Consider the following 26532-nt stretch of genomic DNA (forward strand, 5'->3'; position numbering starts at 1 on the left):
TCGATCCTATGACGACCTCACTCACGCAGCAATCAGTCGAAGGACTCACTTCTTCATCCACCAGAACATCCAAGTTTTCACGTAGCTCATCACACACAAAAGAGTTTCTGACTTCGGGGTTTCCTACAGCTTCATCAGATTCTTCTAATTCCTTCATGCTCAGTTTATCAACAACGATTGACGCACGACCGATACACTGTCCTTCACCAAACTTCACAACATGTTTCCCTAAATTCAAAATAGGAACCTTCGTTTTCCCCTTCACGACTTCTAGCAAGACATCAGTATTTCCTTGGCTTCCTTTCATCAGCACCAGTCCGTCCTCCACATCTTCTGTTCTGGCATCGATGACCTCCATCGTTGCACCGTCAACTTCTTCTGGATTCATGGTCATCAGCTCTATACTTTTCTCCTCGACTCCGACATCTCGAACACATGGCAACTCACTTGCGTGCCACACGCGCAGTCTTCCTCCACTCCCGGCAAACTCAATTTCCGGCGACATCAGATAGTTCCGTCCAACTATCAAATCATACGACTGTGCATTATCATCGACGACCAACACATCCACAGCTGACTTTGCACCATCCACTTCCAAATCCACGTTAAGTTTCCCAAGTGCAACTGCTGATGGCTTCACCAGATCTCCATAACCGAATAATTCTTCTGATTTCGGCACATACTTGAGCTTCATATCCTCCGCTACGGACTTCTTCAACAATGTCACACTACTTCCAGTGTCGATCAAACATGAGATGAGACGCCCATCATTGATCCTAGCATTTTTGATGCAGTTTCCTTCGTAACAATCAGCACAACCATTTGCTGCCAAGTTGACTTTCTTCGTTGTAGTCTGATCACAGTGCTTTTGAATATGACCGGCCACACCACACAGCCGGCATGTTAAATTCTTCTTTCTTGGACAATCACGCGACACATGACCCAGGTATCCACACGAAAAACATCTGGGCTCCCAGTCTTGCCGCTTATTGTCTCTCGGAACCGTTGGCCTGACACGTTGTCCCTCGCCGTCACGAACTTCACTCATACGAGGTCGATTGTTCCGGTTCAAAGTCGTTCCCATCATCATGTCTCTCCTTGGATCCACGTGCACAATTCGATCCTGAGCAACGGTTCTTCGGTGAGCATCTACCCTTTGGTCATCCCAAAATCCGGATCTTCGTTCATCAGTCCCGGTGAACTTGTGACTTTTTACATCCTCGATCTCGGATCTCACGACTTCGTATTCATCGAGCTTCTTCGCTAATTCATCAGGGTTCACAAAACTAGACCACTGATCGATGAAATGTTCACGAATTTTCGTCGGTACCCGCGATTTCATCTGTTCTGTGACGATCAGTTTCTTCAATGATTCAAACTCGGTAACATTCAGAAGAGATAGCCACTCGGAGAAGAAGACATTCAATTCATATCCAAAGTCCTTCCAAGTCGACTTCAGACGTCGGGAGTGCTGGATAAACTTTTGCCGTATCTTCTCTGTCGTCAGCTTGAATCGATTCAGCAACAGTCCCTTGACGAAACCATAGTCGTTAATCCTCTCCTTGGGTTCACGGATCACGATTTCGGACACTTCGTAAGGCAGTAACACTAATAAGCTAGTAACCCATTGTTCCTCTGGTACTCTCGCAAGTTCGGCCTGGCATTCGAAGTACTGTAAATACAGACTCAAATCCCCGTTATCCGCGTCGAACTTCTGTATCTTCTTGGTCAAATCACACGGTACGATGCGATGACTTTCGGTGTCATCATCGATATTTCGCGACGCCGCACATGTTATCCGAAGACGCTCCAGTTCGAACTGCCGCTCGGCCTCTCGTTCCTGTCGCTGAGCTTCATCTTCTTTCTTCTGTCGCAGAGCTTCTTCTTTCCGTCGCAGAGCTTCGGCTTCTTCTTTCTGTCGCAGAGCTTCGGCTTCTTCTTTCCGTCGCAGAGCTTCGGCTTCTTCTTGACGGGTTTCGATGATCTGTTCGAGGAGTCCTCTAACAAAGTCCTCTTCATAGTTCTTGGACATGACGATGAGATTCTTCAGATCGGCGACTCTGTCATCTGAAGACGGCTTCTCTCCCAACTCCAATGCCAGCATCTCCAAGTCTTTCTTTCGTCCTCTCACGAGAAATGACATTTTCTTCTATTGCAGTCCGGTTTCGAATCCCACTTCTGATAAATCTGTTGGCTCCTAAGGAAAATGGCCGCGGCTTCAATTCAAGTATTCCGGGATTTTACTAACGTTTTCAAAGAACCAGACTTTATTCGAATTCAGAACATTAACAAGCGTAGCCTAAATACGACTACTGTCCTCTACCATCCCTTAATTCAATCTCTGCCATACTACTTCTCATACTTTCTTTTTTAAAGCTTGACGTTCTTACAAATTGCTCGTTCGCTCGAGCACAAAGTCACGTTACATTTCTTCCTTTTCAGCGGCTGCTCAACAGCTTCCTACACAAGGATATAGGTTCATGTTGTAGCCCTACTATGAATTTAAAAAAATGAACTAAAATACTTGTGAAAAATTTTTAAATATTTGTTTGAACCGTTCATTCCAGAGAAATCATGTATGCAGTGACAAAACTGTTCGTGTGAACATAATAATGATTCATTAACAGGATTTCAAGCCCATCGGAAAATATAAATAATCAGATTTTCAAATAAGAAAATTATCAGTTTGTTGACTTCAATTTCGATACGGTCAAAATCTGATATTTCGTTGAATGACAAGCTACCTTCAAGTGGCTTTTTGGTTCATAATGTTACCGCTCTCTCGCAGGCGAACGAAGCAACGTGCGAGTTGGCTTAAACACAACACAATATTCCACATAACAGTCCGTACTGTATTTCATATACAGGGCGCATAGGTAACGGGGCATATGGCATTTTACTGGCGAACCATTATGGCATATGGCATTTTACTGGCGAACCATTATGGCATATGGCATTTATTGGCGGTCCTAGAGGCATACTTCCAGTTGGGAAAAGTACCCGAATAATGTGTATTACTCAGATATTTGATTCATGTTGCCAGGGGTTACATAGTTATTAAAATAAAAATGTTAACTTTTTATGCGGACACCCTGTGCCCCAAAACCCAATTGGAAAGTTTTGTTTCCTGGTCTCCGACAAAAAAATTCAACCTGTCTAAGTTCAAATTTTCACTGAGATATTTGAAGAAAGTTGGACAGAAACAGCATTGAATGAGGGGAAACCATTTTACCCGCATTTAATGCTGTTTTTCCCAAATTTCCTCAATTTTTCGAATTTGCATATCTCAGTGAATATTGCACTCAGAAACGTGAAATTACTTTAGTTGGCATCGGGAAAGACAGAGCAACAACTTCTTAATTGGGTTCTTTGGCACACGGGAACGGTATAAAAAGTTGTTTTTTTATTTTATAGCTATACAACCCCTTACAAAATGAATGACATAGCTGAGTTGGACACGTGATTTGGATACTTTTTCTACTTGGGTATGTCTCTAAGACTAACCAGCCGCCAGTAAAGTGTCATACGCCGTGTTACCCATGCAGCCTGCATATACACGTAAAAAAATAACTTGAGACGAAATACAGTCAGTGTAACAAATACCATTACAACGGGAAAAATATCGTTTTAACGAAAACTTTTCTAATCCCTCGGATATGTTTACATAGAAACAATATAAAAATCTGAAATTCCTTTCTAACGAAATTTCGTTATTACAAAGTGATTTCTCGGGTCTCTTGGAGTTCCGGTCTAATGGGGTTTGACCAAAGCGTAGTAATAAAGGGTCTTTAATACACTTTGGGTTTCACTGTATTTCCCCCAAAAAAATCTGACAGTAAAAATCTTTGCAGTGAAGTAATTGAGCTTCCGCAATTTGATCTGAAAACAGTCCTTTTAATAATGATCATGTCCTTTTTACTTTTATAAATTTAGGAAGGAAACAAAAGGAAGAAAGGGTGAGGAGAAAAAGAAAAATGGCCAAGACGGGCTTGGTTGTGCGTAAATGCCTCGAAATTCCACTTGTGTGCAAGGGGATTCGTGCCTCACTCTCAGTTTTATGACAAAATTTCACATTTATGAGACGTTTGACTACGGGCACGATTAATCTCTATATATATATAGCTTTCAATATTAAAATATTTCATTTATACGAAGCACAATTTCACTTATTTGACACATTTTCATTTTGATTCGAACTCCAAATCTTTGGCATTTAGACATCATTTCCAACTATCAAATCCAAACAGTTTTTGGAGATTGTGAAAACGCGTCGCTGCATTGGTTTTGCATGCGTATTATCAACACTAAAAACCATAAATTTTAAGTTGACAGATACAACGAGACGAATTGAGCGGGTTACGGACATTTCAAAGTGAAGACTTACGTGTGAATTTATTGCACTTTTTTTAGAAATCAGCAGATGCAGTGAGTCTCTAATAAACGGATTTAAATTGCTTTAAATGTAGTCATACGCCTTTTTAGAATTTTTTTCTAATGTCCACAACATTGTTCTTGTAGGATAGGAAAATTGCATTGAAATTATTTAGGATGTGCTTCAGGCCAGTAGTAGGCAGTTAAAAGGACGCATTACAGTATCGATTAAAAAAAACTTTTAAAGATGTGGTGCCAATCTTAGAGGAAGTCCCAATACGGGGCGGTTCGAGCTTACCTGCCGCCCGGGTGCGAAGCCTCATGTGCCGTCCCTACTGGCGACCCTGCCAGGGATGATAGGGCTTCGGTGAAGGGCACCTGGAGATAAACCTGATTTTTTTTTTTTCCAGAAGAAAGCCGCACATCATTGTTTATCGTGCAAAATGATGTGCGTGATCATACGTCCCGCTTTTGAAGTAGAAATTTTTTTTGTCTTTGGTTTTTGTTCTAGAATTATTTTACCATTCTTAATAAATGCCAGATAACTTAATCCTTGAAAGAGCACTCATTTTTGTGAGCCATCATCACTTATCCTGTAAAGATGATATTTAACGGGGTAATTTTTATTAAGAAAATTTATTCAAAGGCGCTTCCGGTATTCCAGGGGCCGGAAAAGTGAAAAACCGAATTTATCCTTTGCCTTCATTTGACTATTGTAGATCAAATTCTGAGTGAGGCTATGGGGCCCCTAAGTTGGGATCTTTTGCAGACCTCCTCCCAGTCCGATTTCTCACGGCCCCTTCTATAGTTAATTTATAGCCTGAAAAAGTCAAAAAATTATGAGAATTATCCCGGGCTCTTGTGGGAGCCATAGGTGAGGGAACCAAAATGCACAAATGGCCCTTGTAATAGAGTACAGGGGTGGCACTTGGCCATGCGACCCATTGCGGCCACACGGGACACCGCTTAAGAGGATGCTAAATCCGGGGTGAATGGGTATAAAAAATTCCATTGCCCAAAAAAAACCGAACTGTCGGCTCTGGGGGGGGGGGGGGGGAGGAGAGGTGCAGAATCCAAAATGAAGGGCCGAAAAAAATGTTTTGTTAGGAGTTGTTTGGATAAATTGTGAGGGAGGGACATGACCTTCTAAGGGTAGGGCTGACACGGCTACAGCTTGAGGCACGGGACTAAATCCTTATAACTTTTCTTTTTTCACTCTATAAATTATAAATTAATTGTAGAAGGGGCCCCGTGGAAAACCACGAAAGATTCCCTGACGTAGGAGGTAGGGGCTATGAAGAGAGCAATAGGTAGGAGGCGCAAAAAATAAGTCCCACACGGGTACAGATTTTGTTCCCGTTGTCGAGGTATAGTATGACTCAAAAGCGTGATGTCGTGAATTTTTACTGTGTTAAATTTTGTCTTAAGTCTAAGCTGCCTCCCCTTACAACCTGCCGCGCCGCACCCCTTGCACCCTCGCTTAAGACGCCCCTGTTCCAATACATTATCACAGCAATGTAGTTTTAAAAAATTTTAAATTTCGCGGGTATTTTTCCCCATGTATGATTTGATCTCTTGGAGTTCGAATTCGACTTCATTTCTTTTCAGCAGAGGCAATGGATTGGTACCCCCTTTAAAAATTCATAAAAAATACCCCAGAGCAATCATTCTCTATTCGATTTTTATAAATATATTCCCCATCAGACTACTCAGTGCCGGCTGAAGATAGCTTTGTGCTAAACTAAATGGCTATCCGTCTGTAATTGCATGAAAATGATGGGTTTTTTACAAGCTTTCATTTTCCACCCATCTACTTCTTGGATTACATTTACTACCAGCACTCAAAAAAATGTCAATGAATGGTCAACAAATCTTTGTTTTCTTTATGGCAGCCCTCTTTGAATGAAAAGTCTGAACACACACAATTTTGTCTTTACAGTTATTCCATTTTGCTTAAACCTCTTCTATAGTTTGTGTCAGGGCCTACTGTCACCCCTAAGTCGTAAAACCACCGAGATTACATGAACCACTTTTTTTATTTCCTTCCTCATGTTAATGTTACTTGAATAGGGGAAAAATTGCGAAAAATATATTCTATGCATTTTGTTTGAAATTAAATTTTTTTAGTTAGAGTGACTAAAAAAAGTTTAATGTCACAAATTTCTTCGTGGCCCCCGTATCAGTAGCCGTGGCTCCCCTTTTGCAAGATTTTCATTCATGGCCCCCCTGGAATATCCTAGGGCCCCTGGGGCCATATGGCCCCCGGTTGAGAACCACTGTGTTAATGGACAAACAATTTATTTATTTCTGTTTTTGGTATCTGGTAACATATTATTTTCCATGGACAGCTAAAAGGACTAACAAATCGGTTATCGAAGTAGTCAAGGTTGACTATTCTCTAGAAGCAAGTCATTAAACAGAAACTCTCTTACTTCGGACATGTAATGCACACAGAAGGCTCACTAGAAAAAATGGTAATGCTTGAAAAAATGGAGGGAACGAGAGGGAGAGGCAGACCAAGCACCAGATGGATAGAAGAGATGTTGCAAAGCACTGGAATGAAGCTAGCACAACTGAGACACGCTGTGAATAACAGACCAGCTTGGAGAGCCATGATCTATAAAGTCACCAAGAGTCGAAAGACTCGATGGTTCCTAACAACAAACACATTATTAGTCAAGTATTTATTTTCAGAGTTTTGGCAACAGTAAAGAAAACATGGCTGCTCAAATCTGAACCATGGAGGAAAGAATACAAGGTAACATGAGGCACGAAAATTGAAGCCGTTGTGGCAACCCTATGGGCTGACAAGTAAGCCCAAACAAACTGCTCTTTTTCCTATACTCAACATGTGTTTTGCCGGATCGAATTCTTTTAAAATATAATAAATAAATTTAAGCACCATGACTGTTTAATGAATCTTCAGGTAATCTACATGATTTAACAAAGAGGAAGGATAAAACTTTATTCTTGTATAAGAGAGCGGTTTTTATATTTTTAATTTATTTTTGAAAGGGGAAGATCATTTTTCACTCTCAACTCGTCATAAGTTTTTAGTTCAGTACCTTCAATTTATTTTGCAAATTTGATGCCCATTAATGTCTATGGGAATATAGTTAATTAAAATAATATGAAGCTCAATAAAATGCAATTTCCTTATTTTTTTCTTTCATTTGTTTATTTTGCCTTTTTATTTTCGTTCATCATTTACATGAGGAATTGATTTCTGAATCAATTCTGAGGTGCTCAAGCACCTTCTGACAGGGCCGTAGCTAGGATTTTTGACACCTGGGGAAAACATGATTCAGCCGCCCGGGGAAAACAGCATTTTCCCATCCCCGTGCCTTAAAGTACTGGAAGTGCTTGAGCGTCCTCCGCAGATTTTGCTGCCTGTAGGCTGTATAAATTTTGCCACCCTTCTTCCATTCCACTCTCATATTCTCAAACACGTATTACTGAAATATACGCTGCCCATCGGAATCCTCCGCGGTGTTGATGTAGTATTGAGAAAAAAGTATTGAAAATAAAAAACTTTTTTACGAGCATGGTAAGTCATCTCTCTGGCCTATAGTATTTAGGAAAATAATCACTTGGGCTGTTTTTTTTTTCTCTTCATTTTGTACCTATTCTTTTGCTTTTAAAGTGATGCACGAAAATTTGACAAAAAACAGTTTCAAATTGAATTTGAAATCTAAAATTATCCGTGTTTGAGTTTTTGTTCTACCTGGACTGGAAATATTTCTACAATATTTTAAAATAATCAGCTAAAAGGCATTATATATATGCTAATGTTTTGCGTATGTAATGTTTTTTTAAATGTTTTTAAAAAAAGTCAGATTTTTCAAACACCGCCTGTTCAAGTGTCTTTAAACATTCTCTCCCTCTCAGCACTGAGGTGTTGCATGCTTTGGCATAATTTTTTTTGTAATTAAAATGCTGAGAAGAAATTTTGTGGAACAAGATATGGGTAAATTTTGGTTATTTTTGCAAAAGGTTCCATGTTGTTGAAATTAATATTCAAAAACAAAAAACTAAAATTGTCAAAGCTCTTGTTCAATTGTATAAATATATATATACAGAATTTGAGAAAAAAAAATAGTTTCTGAAGTGAAAAAAATTGTTTTTAATGTTTTTTAAAAACGGGGCTGTTTCATAGGAAAGCATGGGAAGCCACGGTTTGTTTGGGCTTACTTGATCCCTTTAATAGCGCGATCACTGGTTTCATCTGGCAACCCTGATTCCCATACTTTCTCAATGGACGCGCTGGTCGCGCCACCTCCTGTTATTCTTTCCTCCATGAGTCTGAATAGCAACAGATGTTGTCTCTCACTTTAAGAGTTTAAATCTCTATTAAATATGTTGAATATTCTGGTTACAATTACTTATTCATACACATCATTAGTAATAAGGATATATCAACATTCAAAATAATAAGAGGTTATGGGTCTCTTCATGCTGACTCTGCCGTGTGTGTGAGTAAACAATGAGTTTCTAAGCCTAACTCCAGTCAAGAAGCCCACAAGTGATATTCATAAGGATAGAAGCTGGCAAGATTCGTCAAGCCATTGAGTGGCAAAGGAAACTGGACACTATGGAAATATAGGATGAAATTTACATTAAGTTTCTATGGTGAGGCCTTAGATATAGTGAATGGGAAAATGCAACTGCCAGAGAAGCCATTGGATGGATCATCAGAAACTATTGTAAGTCAATACAAGATTGTGAAGACAATAAATCAAATAACTGTGCTATGATGGTTCTAACCAATTCAATGACAGAGGACACATTACAGAAAGTAATGAGATTTGACTGTGCTAGGGATGTATGGCTAGAGCTACACAAGCTATTTGAAGCCACATCTGAAAATCAACTGTACAACATTTATTTAGAGTTCTTCCAGTTTAAGTGGTCATCAACTGAGAATATGGCAGCAAACTTATCCAAATTGAAGAATATGTGGAATGAGCTTAAAAAAAGGTTTAGAAAATAAACAAGAAACCAAGCTTCCACATATGCTGCTGATATGCAAGATACTAGATGCTCTTCCTCAAAGTTATCATGCCTTCAAATCAAGTTGGTTACTACTGAGTGAAGAAAAAAGAACTGTTGATGATTTAAAGACACAGCTATGTTCTCATGAGCGGGAATTAAGAACAGACATCAATGAAAGTGAATCAGGTCACAAAGCACTAGTTGCAAGTTTCAAACACAATACCCAGAATCATCAAAAAAGAGAAGAAAGCAGATCTTCAAGTAAGAAATATAGTACATGTAATTACAGTCATCTGAAAGTACATTGGGTCAAGAACTGCCATAAATGGATTGCTGATGGTAAACCACCGAAACCCAGTTCAAATTGTTCCGCAAGATATCAGAGTAAAGGTGGTTGGTGGTGGTACTGCTGCTGTCACTCTCTTGGCTGTAGATGATGTTTTCGCTGCAGAAGTGAATCATGATGATTGGTATATAGATAATGGTGCATCTAAACATATTACCAAGAGTAGTAATTTCTTTGCAGACTTTGAAAAATTCGAATATCTGCATGGTTTTACTGTAGCAAATGGAAAAGTACTACCAGCCGTAGGGAAAGGTGCAATAAAAATAATGGCCATAGTAAATGGTAGAAAACAATTTTAAAATTTACAAGATGTCTGGTACGTTCCTGATATTAGCAAGAAACTGTTTTTAGTATTAGCTATGCAAGACAGAAACCAGAACAGTGTATTTGAATCAACATCTAGAAAATGTTATCTGAAAATTAATGGCAAAGCAGTCCTTAGTAGATCACAAGATATCAGTGATGGTCTTTTCAAAGCTGAAATTAAAGTGCTGATACCAGAAACCTCAGTCAAAGTAAATATGGCAAGCAAGTATGATTCTCTTCTTCAGCTTTTACCATGAAAGATGGGGACATCAAGATAAACAGCATGTGAAGTCATTAATGGAAAAAGATCAATATTGATAAACAGTTATGTGAAGCCTGTATTTATAGCAAGGCTCATCGTTTGCAGTTCGGCACTAGAGAGAAAGCCACAAAACCAGGAGAACTTATCTCTACAGATATATGTGGACCATTTCATGTATAGTGTAGAAAATATCGATACTTTGCTGTTTTCAAGGACCAGTATACCAAGTTCTGCTGTGTTTCCTTCTTAAAGAATAAATTAGAGGCTACAAGTGCACTAGAAGACTTTTTAGCTCATGCTAAAAACTTGGAGCATAAAGTTGAACAAGTATTGAGTGACAATGGTGGAGAGTTCGACAACGAAGCAGTCCAAAGAATTCTCAAGAATGGAATTATTCAAAGATTGACTGCCCCATATACTCCTGAACAAAATGGAAGTAGTGAACGTGAGGACAGAACTCTTGTAGAGATGACACCACCAGACCAACCGTGAACCCGCTCTGTCCCACTAGGGGATATAAGCTGGTCCGTCTCAGGAGACATGGGCCACGGTGGAAAAATCTAATGACATCCAAGACCAGCAAACCACCCACACCAGTGGCTTGGTGCTACCATACTCTCCGCTACCATACGAAGGTTTTTAACAACTGGCTGTTGCGAAAATATATTTTGAATATAGATGGCAAGAACTCTCAAGTACTCCAACAAAGAAATGAGCTTCCCGGCTTTCCTATGGGTAGAGTTTATCAATACTTCAGCTTATATTCTGAACAGGACTGGAAAATCTTCGGTTCACAATGAAAGTCTGTTTGAGCTATGGATGAAAAAGAAGCCTCGAATAAGGCATATGCATATTCATTGGGTCAGTCTGCTCATATCAAAAATAAAAAAGGAAGATGATGAATATGAAAGCAACAAAGGGTTGTCTTATCGGATAAGGTGGAGATGAAAGGTATTGCATCTATATCGAAGACAGACAGTAATTTATACAAAGATGATGTCACTCTCCGCTACCATACGGAGGTTTTTAACAACTGGCTGTTGCGAAGATATATTTTGGAAAGAGAAAAAATTCAACTGCCCCTGCGGAGAATCAAACCCACGTCCTTTCACTTTCCGGGTGAACGCCCTAGACCACTAGACTACAGAGACACAGAATCTGTCAATCTTTCCTTGGAGCTCGTGTACACTGAAAGGGACCGTACATGGACGGCCGGAGCAGTTGTGAGTTTGGCCGAGTTCTGTAGTCTAGTGCGTTCACCCGGAAAGTGAAAGGACGTGGGTCCGATTACCCGCAGAGGCAGTTGAATTTTTTTCTTTCCAAAATATATCTTCGCAACAGCCAGTTGCTAAAAACCTTCAGACAGTAATTTGCTGTCGTGATGTGGTATTTCAAGAGAAGCCCTTACAGATTGAAAATACAGCAATGTATTTTCTTGACATTTCCAATTGAAAGAAATTATCTACATGAAGAACTTTCAAATGGAAAGTATACCCATGATGAAGAATCAGAGAAAGATAGCTGTAGCTCAGAAAATGAAGATGAAGAGGCTGGAACAAGCATCAGACAGCTCAGGAACAGAAATGAGTTGAAAAAGCCTGAAAGGTTTGAAGACTACATTATGTTGGCAGATGTCTTCATGGCTGATGCAAATGAACCAGAAACTTATCAAGATGCAGTCAATTGTACAGACAGTACATTTTGGAAGAAAGCCATGGACTCTGAAATGAATTCCTTAAGAGAAAATTGTACATGGATTCTACAGCCATTACCTAACAGATTGAAAGCTATACCATGTAAGTGGGTGTATCCTATCAAGAAGAATCCAGATGGTAGTACTGACAAGTATAAAGCGAGACTTGTAATCAAAGGATCCAGACAACATCATGGTACTGATTACAATCAAACCTTCAGTCTGGTAACCAAGTTAGGAACAATACGCTCAATAATCAGTATTGCAGCAAGTGAGAAATTGCATTTGACTCAATTTGATGTCTCTACAGCATTTTTATATGGTGATCTAGAAGAAACCATCCATATGCAACAAGCTAAAGGTTATAGGCTAATGAAGGGACAAGTAATGTGTGTAGACTCAAGTGCAGTCTTTATGGTCTTAAGCAAGCTCCTTGCTGCTGGAACAAGTGTTTTGGAGATTTTTTGTTGAAACTAGGATTCAAAGCAAAAAATCTGTAGGGACTATCCTGTAAATATTTTAGAGAAGTCAAAGCCGTCCGGATGTAATATTTTTCCAAGTTGTTTTAGAGGGAAGTCAAAGCTGTGGTGATGTGACGCTTGTTTTTCTGTTGTGGTTTTGGCACGTTGTTGCTCGCGTGTTATGTCCGTGCCATGCATTTGTAGTGATTTTGTGATTTGTTTTTGTTAATTAAAGTAAATTGAATAGATTATTCCATTGTCAATCACTACAACTGGTGACCTATATTGTGAAGAGAACAGGCAATGAAAAAATTCAAGCAGATAAAAATGACAGATCAAAACGCAACTGGTTCGGCAGAAATCTCCCATGTTTCTGTAAAAGCTCCAGCGTTTTGGTGAGCAAATCCAGAGATCTGGTTTAGGCAGATGGAAAGTCAGTTTCTTCTGGCAGGAGTGACAGCCGAGGTGACAAAGTACCATCACATCGTATCTGCCTTGCAACCCGAGGAGCTCTCTGTTGTCGGGGACATTATCACCAGCCCGCCCACTGCAACATCTTACGCTACACTAAAACACTGTTTGTGCACGCAGTATGCGGACTCGAAGGAACAGCGGTTGCGCGACCTAATTTCTGTATTGCAACTGGGTGATCGGAAACCATCACGCCTTCTCCTGGAAATGTGAAGTAAAGCTGGGCAACGGGTGAGTGATGATATTTTGAGGTCTCTTTTCCTCCAGTGGCTGCCTACAAATGTTCAGCAAATATTAGCAATATCCAATGATAGCCAGGATAAATTGGCAGAAATGGCCGATGCCATACTTGCCGCCGCGGAAAGCTCCACTGCAGTTCATGCCGTGTCAACTGAAGCTTCACAAATGCAGACCATTCTAATGGATATTTCTTCCCGTTTGGAGCATCTTGAAACGTGTGCTCGATCCCAATCAAGAAATCGCAGCGGATCTCGTCAGCGTTCCAGAAGCCGTGACAGAAACTACCAGCACTGTTGGTACCACTACCGTTTCAAAGAAAAAGCAACTAAATGTGTCCAGCCTTGTAGTTTCAACCTGCAGGGAAACTAGCTGGGCCATCACTCAATGCTCAGAGTGACGGCAAACTCGAGTGCTTCTGTCTATATCTTTCTGACCAATCATCTTCCGTGAAGTTCCTCATTGATACAGGCGCGGATGTCTCTGTAATTTCTGCCACAACTGCAGAATCAAGTCGTCAGCCTGGAAAATTACAGCTTTTTGCAGCAAATGGAACTGCCATTAGAACCTTTGGCCAACGCCTGCTTAAGTTGAGCCTAGGACTACGAAGGACATTTCACTGGCCATTTATTGTTGCAGCAATTTCACAACCCATCATTGGGGCAGATTTCCTACGTCACTTTGGCCTGTTAGTTGATGTTTGACAAGGATGTCTGGTTGATCCTTTAACATAACTTCGATCAAAAGGTCAAATCTCAACTGCACCACAAATTCAAGTGAAGTCCATGGATGGAAACTCAATCTTTCACCGCCTGCTAGCAGAATTCCCAACACTAACAGAAGCTTCCGTGGGTCCCCGACAAGTTCAACACGATGTGCTACACTTCATCGAGACGAAGGGGCCACCGGTCTATGCGAAGCCAAGGCGATTACCTGCAGACAAGCTGAAGGCTGCTAAACAAGAATTTGAATATCTCATGGCTCTTGGAATATGCAGACCATCAAAAAGCAGTTGGGCCTCACCACTTCACATGGTGAAGAAAAGCAATGGTGACTGGCGCCCATGTGGCGATTATCGAAAGCTCAATAGTGTAACGGTGCCGGACAGGTATCCAGCCCCACACATTCAAGACTGTGTACAAATGTTGGAAGGCAAACAGATATTCTCCACGCTTGACTTAGCCAAGGCATTCCACCAAATTCCAGTAAAAGAGCAAGATATCCCAAAGACTGCTGTGACAACACCATTTGGACTTTTTGAGTTGGTATTCATGCCTTTCAGTCTATCCAACGCGGCTGCAACCTTTCAACGGTTTATACATTATGTTCTCAGAGGATTGAACTTTTGTATACCATATTTTGATGATGTCTTAGTGGCCTCAGAAAGTGAAAGTCAGCATGTTGACCATCTGAAACAAGTTTTCCAGAGGTTTCAAGAATTTGGTGTTCTCGTCAACGCTTCCAAGTGCGTTCTTGGTCAAGGCTCTGAAATTCCTGGGTCACACTGTAGATGAAAAAGGCATTTTACCTCTTCCTGACAAAGTCTCAGCAATCATAAACTTTCCTAAACCAGATACCTTGAAGAAACTGCGTCGATTTCTGGCCATCAATAATTTCTACAGCCGTTTCATTCCTCATGCTGCACAATCTCAAGCAGTGCTGAATAATTACCTAAAGGGTGCCGAAAAGAATGATAAAAGGCCTATCGAGTGGTCAGACGAGTCCACCAAAGCATTCCAAAAGTGTAAGGATGACCTAGCTGAAGCAATCACATTATACCATCAGTCACCTACAGCTGCCTTAGCTATTGTGGTTGATGCATCTGACACCGCTGTGGGAGCTGTGCTTCGGCAACAGGTAGGAAAAGATTGGCAACCATTGGCATTTTACTCCAAGACTTTATCTCCAGCCCAGCAGAAGTACAGTGCATATGATAGAGAGCTGTTGGCAGCGTACATGGCAATCAAATATTTCCGCCATATGGTGGAAGGCCGCGGTTTCGTGCTTTTTTCTGATCACCGCCACTTTCCTATGCATTTACACAAAGACATTTTTCAAAAGGCATTTACACAAAAAGACAAGTGCTCTCCACGCCAACTGAGACACTTGGACTACATTAGCCAATTTACTACAGACATCAGATATCTCAAGGGCACAGACAATGTAGTGGCTGATGCACTATCAAGAGTGCAAATATCAGATTAATACACCATCAATGTTCGACTTCAAGGAAATGGCACAACAACAAGCAGAAGATGAGGAACTCCAACAGTTGATATCTGGCGTCATTCCATCCTCTTTGACATTTCAGGCCATCCCAGTGGGCGACCCTCCATTGGATTTTTTTTGCGACACATCTACCGGCCATATCTGTCTAGTCGTCCCACGCAACTTTCATCGACCAATATTTGAAAAGCTCCACGGTCTCTCATCCTGGTGTTGAAGCCTCAATCAAGCTGGTACAACAATGGTATGTGTGGCCCTCGTTAAGAAGTGATATTTCTTCTTGGGCTCGCAATTGCATCAATTGCCAGAGGTCAAAAGTCTCCACACACACCAAGAGCAAGCCAGGCATTTTTCAGCCATGTAGTTCCAGGTTTCAGCATGTTCATATTGACCTGGTAGGACCGCTTCCTCCCTCCGAAGGGTCCCGGTACTGTCTCATTATGATCAACTGTTTTTCTAAATGGCCAGAAGCTGTACCTCTGGTGGACAGTTCCGCCAACACAGTGGCAGAAGTTTTTTATGCCAGCTGGGTTGCTCGTTTTGGCCCTCCTCTTCGGTTAACATCAGACCAAGGTGTCCAGTTCGAATCATCGCTCTTCTCTGCTCTGGTCCCCTGGCTTGGTATTATCCGTCATCGCACGTCTCATCCGCCTGCTAATGGGCAGGTGGAAAGATTTCACAGGCAACTAAAATCTGCAATCATGGCCCATGCTACAAGCAGCTAGAGTAAAATTCTCCCTTCCATTCTGCTAGGCTGCCGTGCTGCTTGGAAAGAAGATATCCAGGCTACAGCAGCAGAAATGCTATATGGGGTTCCGATTCGCCTGCCTGGAGAATTTTTGACGCCTCTCAGTGACAGTCCAGATCAAGCGACTTTCATTGGCAGGTTGCGATAAACTGTGCAGAACTTGTGTACTACTTCAAATCAGGCGCATGGATCAACAACAATCTTCGTCAGCAAAGACCTAAAGACATGCTCACATGTCTTCTTGCGGACTGATGCTCTTCGTCGAAGCCTTCAGCCTCCATATACTGGTCCACATCAAGTTGTCTCTCATGGGGATAAAGTTTTCAAAATTATTGTACAAGGTCGTATGGTGACAGTGAATATTGATCGTGTCAAGCCTGCATATGTGATGAAAGACACTGATCTGCCAACCGCTACCTCATCTCGAACAACTACCTCATCTCCAACAGCTGACTGTACTCATGCCAAGGACTTGTCAAGTGATTCCAATGTGAAATCTCAGGTGGTGACTAGATGTGGGCGCAAAGTAAAATTTAACTTGAAGTATCAACATTTATACACTTTGTGTAGCAATCATCTCGCTGCGCTGGCGGGGGGCTACTGTAGGGACTATCCCGTAAATATTTTAGACAAGTGAAAGCCGTCCGGATGTAATATTTTTCCTCGTTGTTTTGAAGAGAAGTCAAAGCCGTGGTGATGTGACGCTTGTTTTTCTGTTGTGGTTTTGGCACGTTGTTGCTCGCGTGTGTTATATCCGTGCCATGCATTTGTAGCGATTTTGTGATTTGTTTTTGTTAATTAAAGTAAATTGAATAGATTATTCCATTGTCAATCACTACAAATCTCCAAAACACTTGTTCCAGCAGCGAGGAGCTTGCTTAAGACCATAAAGACTGCAGTACATTTCAGTACATTTCAGCAGTTTCTGTTATGATCTCTGATCATAACAGAAAATTACTTGCAGCTTTATATGTTGACTAGCTATAATACCCGGCGCTGCCCGGGGTTTCTTCAATGAGGCTTTTTTGGATCACGTGATATCTCCCTCTCTTTTTCTTGAGGGACATACAAACCGTGTCCAAGTTAACCAATATGGCGACCTGCGCGATTCATGAAATAAACAAATATAGATTTACACAGAAACGTAGAAATTAATATAATTTTTTTTTTTTAAGGGGCGCTAGCTATTTCGATTCCCCCCCCCCTGAACTTCAAGTTATCCATCTCTGCCTGTTCCAGTTCCAAAAATCAAAAATCCTTAGTTAAAGCTGTGGAATTTTTTCAATGCACTTTTCACGGACTCATAACTAATTTTAAAATATCCTAACCCATATGAATTTATGCAAATAAATATAAAAAGAGACAATATGGAGACATTAATTTTCATACTTGAGAAGATATAAATGAAATCAATGATATTGCTCGAATATCCAACTCAAAAGTATAGGTTTGGCTAATTACTTCATATTTAATCTCCTGGGCTTCGTATATTTCTAAGCGAACTGAATATTTCAAAAATCGAGAATTCAATACAATTTTTAAAATTATTGATGGGGCGGAAAATCCCACTAATTTCCGCATTTCTACAGTAAAATCGACAATTTTAGCACTGATTTCTATGAGGATCACCCTTTTCCTGACTCTCAAAGCGATGCTGATGATGATTATGACGTCTATTCAAAAAGCCTCATTACTGAGAGTATATTGAAAATGTGGCAAACCATTATAAAGGCATAAACTATTATACATATACTAACAGGATTAAAGAAGTGACAAACCGTTGTAAAGGCATATACACGTCTGAAACGCATTGCTAGGGAACCACGGTAACCAAAGTAAACGTTCGGAAAGTGATTGTTGAGGCCCAAAAACCATTGTTGCCGGACAGTTTTTTGCCCGTTTAGGGCATTTGCCCTGGTCTGGCGAAATTTTAAAGTAGCCAATCGTTCAAGTCTGGTCCCATTTGGTATATATGCAAAATTTGGCGACGATCGATCTAAAATTGTAGATTTGTATAGAGAACATACACACACACACACACACAGAAAATTCAATTTATATATATAGATAATGGCCTAGTCGCAGCCACTGATCAGCAAGAAGCTGAAAATTTCATTAAACAGTTGAAAATGAAATTTAAAAAGTTGCCAGTAAACCAGCTAATCAAACCAATCCTACTTCTTAGGATTGGAAATTGAAAAGTTTTCTAATGGAAACAAAAGGTAGCCAACAAGCATATGCAAAGAAAATGCTGAAGAAATTTGGTATGGAAAATTATAGACTGGTTCATACACCTATTTTGAAAGTGTCGTCAGAGGAAAATGACCTTGAATCACAAGCGAATGAATCATTTCCTTACAGAGAAGTAGTCAGAGCTATCATGAATCTTATGGTAGGCGGCACCAGACCCAACCTAGCATACAATGTTGGAGTTTTATCGTGCAAGCTAGAGAATCAAAAGATTGGGTGAAAGCCAAACGTGTTCTCAGATACATTGCAAGTTCCACAAGTAAAGGCATTATCTACAGATATAACTGCAATCCCAGAGTGATGGATTGGAATGTTATAGTGATGCTGACTTTGCAGGATGTGAAAAGACTGGTCGCTCAACTACAGGAGTGGTGATCTTGTATGCTGGTGGAGCTGTCTCATGGCTCAGTCAACAATCTAAGGTAGCAACATCAACCACTAAAGCAGAAATTGTTGCAGCAAATGAATGCTGTAAAGAAGCAATTTGGTTGCAAAGGATGTACAAAGCAGTTGTTCAACTTGAAGTTCCAGTGATCCAAATTTATAATAACACAGCTATAAGACTCACACAAAATCCAAAATTCCATCGCCGCACAAAGCACATTAGCATTAAACATTTCTTCATTCGTGAAAAAGTGATAGGAGAGATTGTAGTACAAAAGGTCTCTACAGAGTATCAGTTGGCCGATATGATGACAAAGCCATTGCACAAGCCAAGATTAGTGACACTGTCCGCTAAAATAGGACTTGTATTGTAACGGAATTGTTTGTTTTATTAACAAGGGAAAGTGTTAGAATATTATGTTATGGACAAACAATTTATTTATTTCTGTTTTTGGTATCTGGCAACACATTAATAAAGTATTTAGTTTCAGAGTTTTGGCAACAGTACAGAAAACATGGCTGCTCAAGTCTGAACAGCAACAGATGTTGTCTCTCACTTTTAGTGTTTAAATCTATTAAATATGTGTCTGTCTTCAATTGAATATTCTGGTTATAATTACTTACACTCACACACATCATTAGTAATAAGGATATATCAACAGATCCAAAATAATAAGATATATTTCTCTTACTTTATTATATTTATATAATCAGCTTTTCTTCATGAATAAAACAGAAGTGTTAACCACAGTATAAAAATGTCGACAAGTGATCATACATCAATCAAAACGAATCTTAAGTAGTCAGGAAAAAAGTTTTCAGGAATTCAGCTATAGCAAAACTTGTGACTGTTCCTGACTATAGGCCTAGCGATCTATAAGTATCAATCTCATTAATTCATGAAACAAAAAACTTTCCGTAAGGCATAAATATAACTGCAAAGTTGATTTCGCACTGTAACAAGTTATAACAAAAGCTATTTTTGAAAAATTAGAGTTAATGAAGAGAGCAAAGCAACTGCATAACTGCAAGTAGTCAACAGAATGGGTCTGAAGTGTTTTATGGCACTTTCGCAAGATAGCACGCAGATTAGAGAGGTGAACGGACAAATTTACGGCAGGGGATGGATTTCGGGCACTTTCTCCCTAAATCTTTGGATTGAACTTGTTTTTAGGAATCAGTTATTTGTTTGATTCACAGGGGTGCCTGTAAATGATGGGGGGGACCAACTTTCACTCAAAAAGGACCCAGATTTTGCCAACAGCCTGGGTCTCAGGAAGAGTGGAGTGGCATCTCTGCCTCAGAATCAAACAGAATTTGTTCAGTTAGAATGTAAAAAATATAAATAACAGTATTTCTGTTCCTGTAAATGGTCCCAACAGGCAACAATCAAATTTTGAAAATGCTTTTGAATTGTGGACATAAAAATCTCTGCAAATTCTTGGGAACAGATGGTCCGCCACAACTTTGGCGACTTTTTCCTCGCGATAAGTCGCCAAGACCGTCATAATGGGGCTCTGGGTTGCCATATTTTTTAACATCTTTTCAGTTTTTGCTGAGTGATACCAGATGGCGCTGGCTTCTCCGAACAGGATTTTTCTTTTGTTCACCACATTTTTTCAAAAATTAAAAACAACCGTTGTTCCATTTCCAGCGCGTTCCTTGGATAATTATTCCTCCCTTCTGTAGCTCATGTCATTTGGATTATTATCTGGTCAGGTTGTAACATACCATTTTATTATTTCGTTCTATTTATTATTTATTCATCCATTGCCATGCCTTCTGTCTTATTGGTTTATTATTTAAAATGAACTTCAGTTTTTCACGCCCAGATCCATTTATTATTAAAAAAAGGTTAGTTTAGTTTTAATGCATAGAATATTTATTTATTCAACATGCCCGGATCCATTTATTATTTAAAAAAGGGTCCAGGTTTTAGTTTTAATGCATGGATCTGTTTATTATTAAAAAAATGGTCCAGATGTGATTTTTTTAAACTGATATTTTTTTCTATATTCATGCTTGGTGATTTCTATTATGTTTTGCACGCTGATGATTTTTTTTTCGGCATCCGTAGTGTTTGACGGCCTTGGCGACTCATCGTCGGGCCATCAAACATGTTTCGCGCCAAAAAATCGCCAAGTGGCGGACCATACGACAGCTGTTCCAATTCTTGAGAACTAAAATATTTTTTGTACTGTAATTTACATTTTATATTAAACAATTTTTATTTATACATGATTTGCATTTTAATTTATATTTTCATCTTGAACTTGATATCAATTGTTTTGGAATCCGCATTTTATGACATGTCAATTTGGCTGAGGTTCTCTCTCATTTGGCTACAACTTTTTCCATCTGATTAGCCAAATTGCTACAATTGATAAAAAGTCAGGGTGAACTCTGGGCAGCACTGAAAACTGCTTTTCCATACATACAACAAGTTTAAGTTGCGCTATCAACGTTATACTTCTTAACCTCTCTGCGCAGATCTCAGTGTATGGTACGGCTAAATTTTTTTACTGCCCGACTATTTTTTGAAATGATTATAGAAAACTTTATTACACATAGTAAACCTATAACAAAACTTTATTTTACAATTTTAGAATTAAAAATTGAAAAATACATAAATTATTTTCAGCAGATCTGCAAAATGTTATCAATTATTGCAAACTACCATAGTTAATTAGGTAACAAAAATTAGACTTACTCGGTTCTGTCACAGCAGTGACATCACGCATTACTTCAGCCGGTGCCGTCTCACGGGCATATGAGACAGCCCTTATTATATGACCCTGGGTTTTAATACCTCATCTCCTCTCAGCACCACGCCAACTGCTCATATTATTTTGTAACAAAATTTTTTTTATGCTATACCTCTGGCTGCATGAACATAGATCTTGTGGAAACAAATCATACAAGACCTTATGCATGTGAAGATTCAAGCATCTGAGCTCTTCCTCAGGTTTAATTAACAAACTAAACATGTGGCATTGAACCGCAACAAGGTCTAAAAGACATATCCATAATTAAACTCATGGTTGCGCCATGGTACCACCTCCAGAAGCAGATCCAATATATGACAAGTGGGGCAAATTGTGTAAATTTGTTTGGCCATCTCGATTTTACAAGACCGACAACTTTGCCCATATTATTCTGCTATTGGAAGGGACGGTTGTTCCCATCACTTCCAATTTCTATTCATGCCTGAGAGAAGGCAGACATCATCAGCTGCAAATGGAATGGAGTCAAGCATCTTCAGCTGCAAATGGAGTGGAGGCAGGCCGGATCCAGGGCGATATGTTAGGGGAACGCCCAATTGCGTAAGTGCATCGGATCCTCTTGTATTTTACGAGACAGACAAATTTTCCCAAAATTATTGGGTTCTTGGTAGGGGCGATCACCCCCCCCCCCCCCGAATCCGGATCCGCGATTGACAGTTTCTACCAATCTTTTAACGCTGTTTTTTAGAAATTTCTTCTAAAAACAGGCCATTTCAGTTAGTATTTTAGTAGATAAAATTTCATCTGTCTGTGTCGTTCTTTTTGATAATTAAACGACTACTACGATATATCTAAAATGTAAATTAATATTCGTAATTAAGAAAACAACAAGTATTAGTTGCTGCTGATTGCGAGAAGAAAAAAAATAAAAATAAAATCTTATACTGAAGCCTGATTAAGCCCGAGCTCGATCGATTGTGGGGTCTCAAATACTTAAACATTCGTGTTTTCAAACATTTCCCGGTCTTATCTTTCCCACGGGTATGACTGGAAACAGCAGAAAACAAAAATTAAATACTCACCGCAGAAAACACTGACGAATCGTCTGTAATGTCTTTCTTTGCAGAAAGTGGTTGCTAATTCGAAAGAAAAAATGAATATTTAATTTCTTAGTTATCAACAAACAACACTGATCCTTCTCGGATAAAAACTGAGCTAGAAGTAAAGATTATTAGGAGCTCAGTGTTCTCGGGTTGCCGATTTACACGTTGCGAAAAATACAATACAATAATAATTATACAGGGTTTTTGGCTACTATGACCATCACCTAATCATTAAAGAAAAAAGGGATTGACAGAAAAAGGGAGATGCCAAGGTCATGACGAAAGCAAAAACATCAAGGAAATTAGAATAAGGCCCTCCGCACACGGAGCGATTACTGGGCGAGCGAGTCAAGCGACGAGTCATGAGCGATCGCGGCGAATTTTCAACGATACGGGCGATTATACGATTCGTACGATTGGTATCCGCTAATGGGCCGATTTTTTGCGCTAGCGAACTGGACGATTTTTCGCCTTTGCACCCGTGCTCTTCCTACTTTCCCGCCAGTTCTTCCACCTGTTCTCTGCCTTGTAATTTTCTTCACAACAAAAAAATTATCACGAGCCGCATAATAAATAAGCAGAACCTAATTCAAACCTAATTCATTTATTAAATCATCGAAAAGCAAATCACATTATTGTCTTAAGTTTTTAACATAAAGTTTACGATAACATTGCATACCCAGCTGAAAGCACGTGAGATATAACGTTCTTTCGCACCCCCCCCCACAGGCCGGAATTTTTCACGGATCCCCATTAAAAGCAAATCCTACTATATTAAGCCAAAAAAAAAAAAAATTCATCCCGTACCGGCTGAATGCCATGAAAATATGTCCAGTTTTCATCACGTTCATGTATGTAAACAATGAAAAAATAGCTACACTGCGATGAATTAGTATTGTTTATTATATGAAAAAAAAAGCTACATACGTAGACTGACCATATTTCCTCGAGAGAAATACGGGACATTGGGATTCCAAATACGGGAAAATACGGGACATCGCCAATTATCGCCAAAAACGACGCCAAAACCACACTAAGTTGCCAAATATTGTTTGAATCCGTAAGAAATTACGGATAAATCACAATGGCGGGAAATGATGCATTACTGCAAATTGCAGTGGATTAAAATGTATTCCACGAAAAAAAAAAGTTCACCAAGGCAAATGTGGGAGATTAGTATTCTCATATATAGATGTAATTATCATAAAATAATTTATGAGTTGAAAGATAACGTCAATCTTTGACTTCAATAAAGAATAAAAATTCAACTAGGCTTCGTGTAAAATACGGGAAAAACCGGGACACTTTTGCCGAAAAGTCGGGACGGCCAAAAAAACAGAAAATACCGGGACTGTCCCGGGAAATACGGGACGTATGGTCACCCTATACATACGTGATAAATTTACTTCCCTATTTCACTTAGCATCCTACCTGGAGTAACTGGCCCTCGTGTAGTCGAACAATTCCGGATATCTCTCAACGAAACTGACAAATTTTAGATTGAAGGCCTCCATTTTTACCTGACGATTTGGACGATTCGATTAGAATCGCACCTCTTTTCAGATCGCTCGAAACACCAATCACTCGCTCGGCAATCGCGATGCGTAAAAATCGCTAAGCAATCGCGCCGTTAGCGGTCTCCAACTCATTTAGTTGAGAAGTGAGGGAGAGGGAAAAAAGAATCGTAGTTCGCTCGCCCAGTAATCGCTCCGTGTGCGGAGGGCCTTAAAGATAGAAGCCAATATGCATAGCAACAGGGACGCTGGAACATATTTGTTTGTGTTGCTAAAGCAATACCAATCATACCAATCACCATTTGAACATAGCTCAAATATTGCACTGAAAGCGCTTTTTTTTAATTAAAATTTTTGAAGACATATCTGTGGGACCCTTTCCTTGTAAGGAGTTGCGTAGCTGTAGCTATTTTTGTTTGCAAGTCATTTCAGGTCCAAGGGGTCTTTCCCATACACCCTATAATTAAGCATTAAGTCCATTAAGCATGAGAATAAAATGAGCATCATAGAATCTCAATACTAAACAGTAGTCACAGCAACAGACTTGAGACAGTACATTTTATTGCTGATTTCAGACGGATCTCAACCCTTTGAGTGGCATTAACAAGATATCTCGCCTCCTTATTTTAGCATTGGCAATCCCAAATATTTTGTAAAGTTAATCCCTCTACCAGTGGAACACTTTTCCCTATATCAATGGTTCACAAACTTTTGTCAACCATTGCTCCCTTGCCTAATTCATGATTCGTCAGCGGGTCTTCAGGATAGATTAATAGATATTTTCCCGTATAAAAGAACTTCAAAGCATAAATAGGTGCACAGATCAAAATCTCAAGCTCACCACGCATAGGCGGAGAGAGACTTGGAAGTTTGGGGGCGGGGGGGCAGGCACGATGATGATGATGTCAATTCATATATACATTTATACATTAGATCAGTCGACTCCACCTTTGACGCGGGGAGAGCAATGCCCCCCCCCTGCCCCTCCGTATCTTCGCCCATGTCGCCACGACACCCCACATAAAGGTTGGCGATGCCCCTAGAAACAGCGACGCACACTGAAAAAACTGCTCTATACCCATTACTTATTCATTACTTTATATATACTCATTTACTGCTGAAAATCATAAGGATGCTTATTGCTATTCTGCCGTGTAAAAGATTAAAAGGCATCAGTCAATAGTCTCATCGATGTAGTTGATAAATATACACAACGTTACCGGTACCGCGCCGTGACATCAATCGTACCTGGACGCGGGAATATATTCATTACCCTTTGATTTTTCAAGCATTTCCACGAATAACTAATTGGTTTGTTTCACTATCATGAAACATATTATTCTAATTTTTCAGCCTAAAAATCATACAAGAGGAAAGATGAAAAACCCTCCTAGAGTTCCAGAACAAAGGCTTCCAGCCGCAATTGTAAATTATAAGAATTTGGAGGATCCCTCTCTTCCCCTTATCGCACTGAAAATCCTTCGTTTTGTTGCAAGGCCCAAAGGAAGGGAAACATGTCTCTGGTCCTCCCCTCCCCCTCGAAACTATAGTTCGTTTCAGGTTAACTTTGCAGTGAAGAGGAAGCTACGAGGGAACCGCATCACTCGTTGCTATGACAACGAAAGACGTGCGTCTGCAGCCTGCGGTAGACCCAAAACCAGCAACCAATCAAAAAACATCATTTTGACGTCACCAAAAAGGGAGATTCCCCTCCCTTCCTCGCTTAGCGGTGACTTGTCCTGCTTGGCGACTTGTATCAAGGTTTCTAGAATATATAAAGGACTTGTATGTCATGTTGGCGAGAGAAATTTGTGGCGTCTGTAAAAAAGGATTTCAAAAGTAAATCCCCCCCCCCCCCTTATTAAGGAAACACGCGAGAAATGTCCACAAAATTTTATGTGAAGGTTCCATTTCTTGCTTTGAAGAGAACCGTTCTGCAAAGTTTAGAACATTTTGTGATTACAGAGAACATTTGAAAGAAGTGCATTCTGTTACGAGGATATAATACATCAAGAACAAATGAGTTTTCCTTCAAAAAAATTATAAACATGGATTTTTTTATAATTAAAAAAAAATCTATGCAACAAAAAAATAAATTTTATGTCATTTCATACTCGCTATTCATGCGAAATCTGCGTTAAAACCCTTACTTTTTTAGTTTATTAATCACCTTTGCAATTTAAATATTGAAACAATTAAGTTTTATGTTTTTTCTATTTGTATTTTTTCTGCTTTTACGGGGGTTTGATCCTTAAAATTTCTTGGGCTGTGTACTATTGACAATAACTTAATATGATTTTTTAAAAAAACAAGTAAGATTCATCCTGTTTTGATTCTATCATGTCAGACATAATATAAATAGAACATTTATTTATAAAAGCATGCTTATTTTGATTGGATACTGGAGATATGAATGAATCACATTTAATCATACATTAAAAAAAC

General features: G+C 39.6%; 1 protein-coding gene across 1 annotated transcript in view; it reads right to left on the reverse strand.

Moving 5' to 3' along the window:
* The window catches only part of LOC149084281 (dolichyl-diphosphooligosaccharide--protein glycosyltransferase subunit 4), an 89650-nt gene extending 67090 nt beyond the window's left edge, over positions 1-22560 (reverse strand). The window contains exon 1 of the mRNA XM_089234655.1: positions 22553-22560. The gene's annotated coding sequence lies outside the window, so the exon portion shown is untranslated. The remainder of the gene's footprint in view (positions 1-22552) is intronic.
* Positions 22561-26532: the final 3972 nt, after the last annotated feature.

The sequence above is a fragment of the Pholcus phalangioides genome, unplaced genomic scaffold (genome assembly GCF_987345545.1).
Source record: "Pholcus phalangioides strain wild (caught in Gottingen) unplaced genomic scaffold, Ppha-v1.0 ptg000008l_1, whole genome shotgun sequence".
Lineage (NCBI taxonomy): Eukaryota > Metazoa > Arthropoda > Arachnida > Araneae > Pholcidae > Pholcus > Pholcus phalangioides.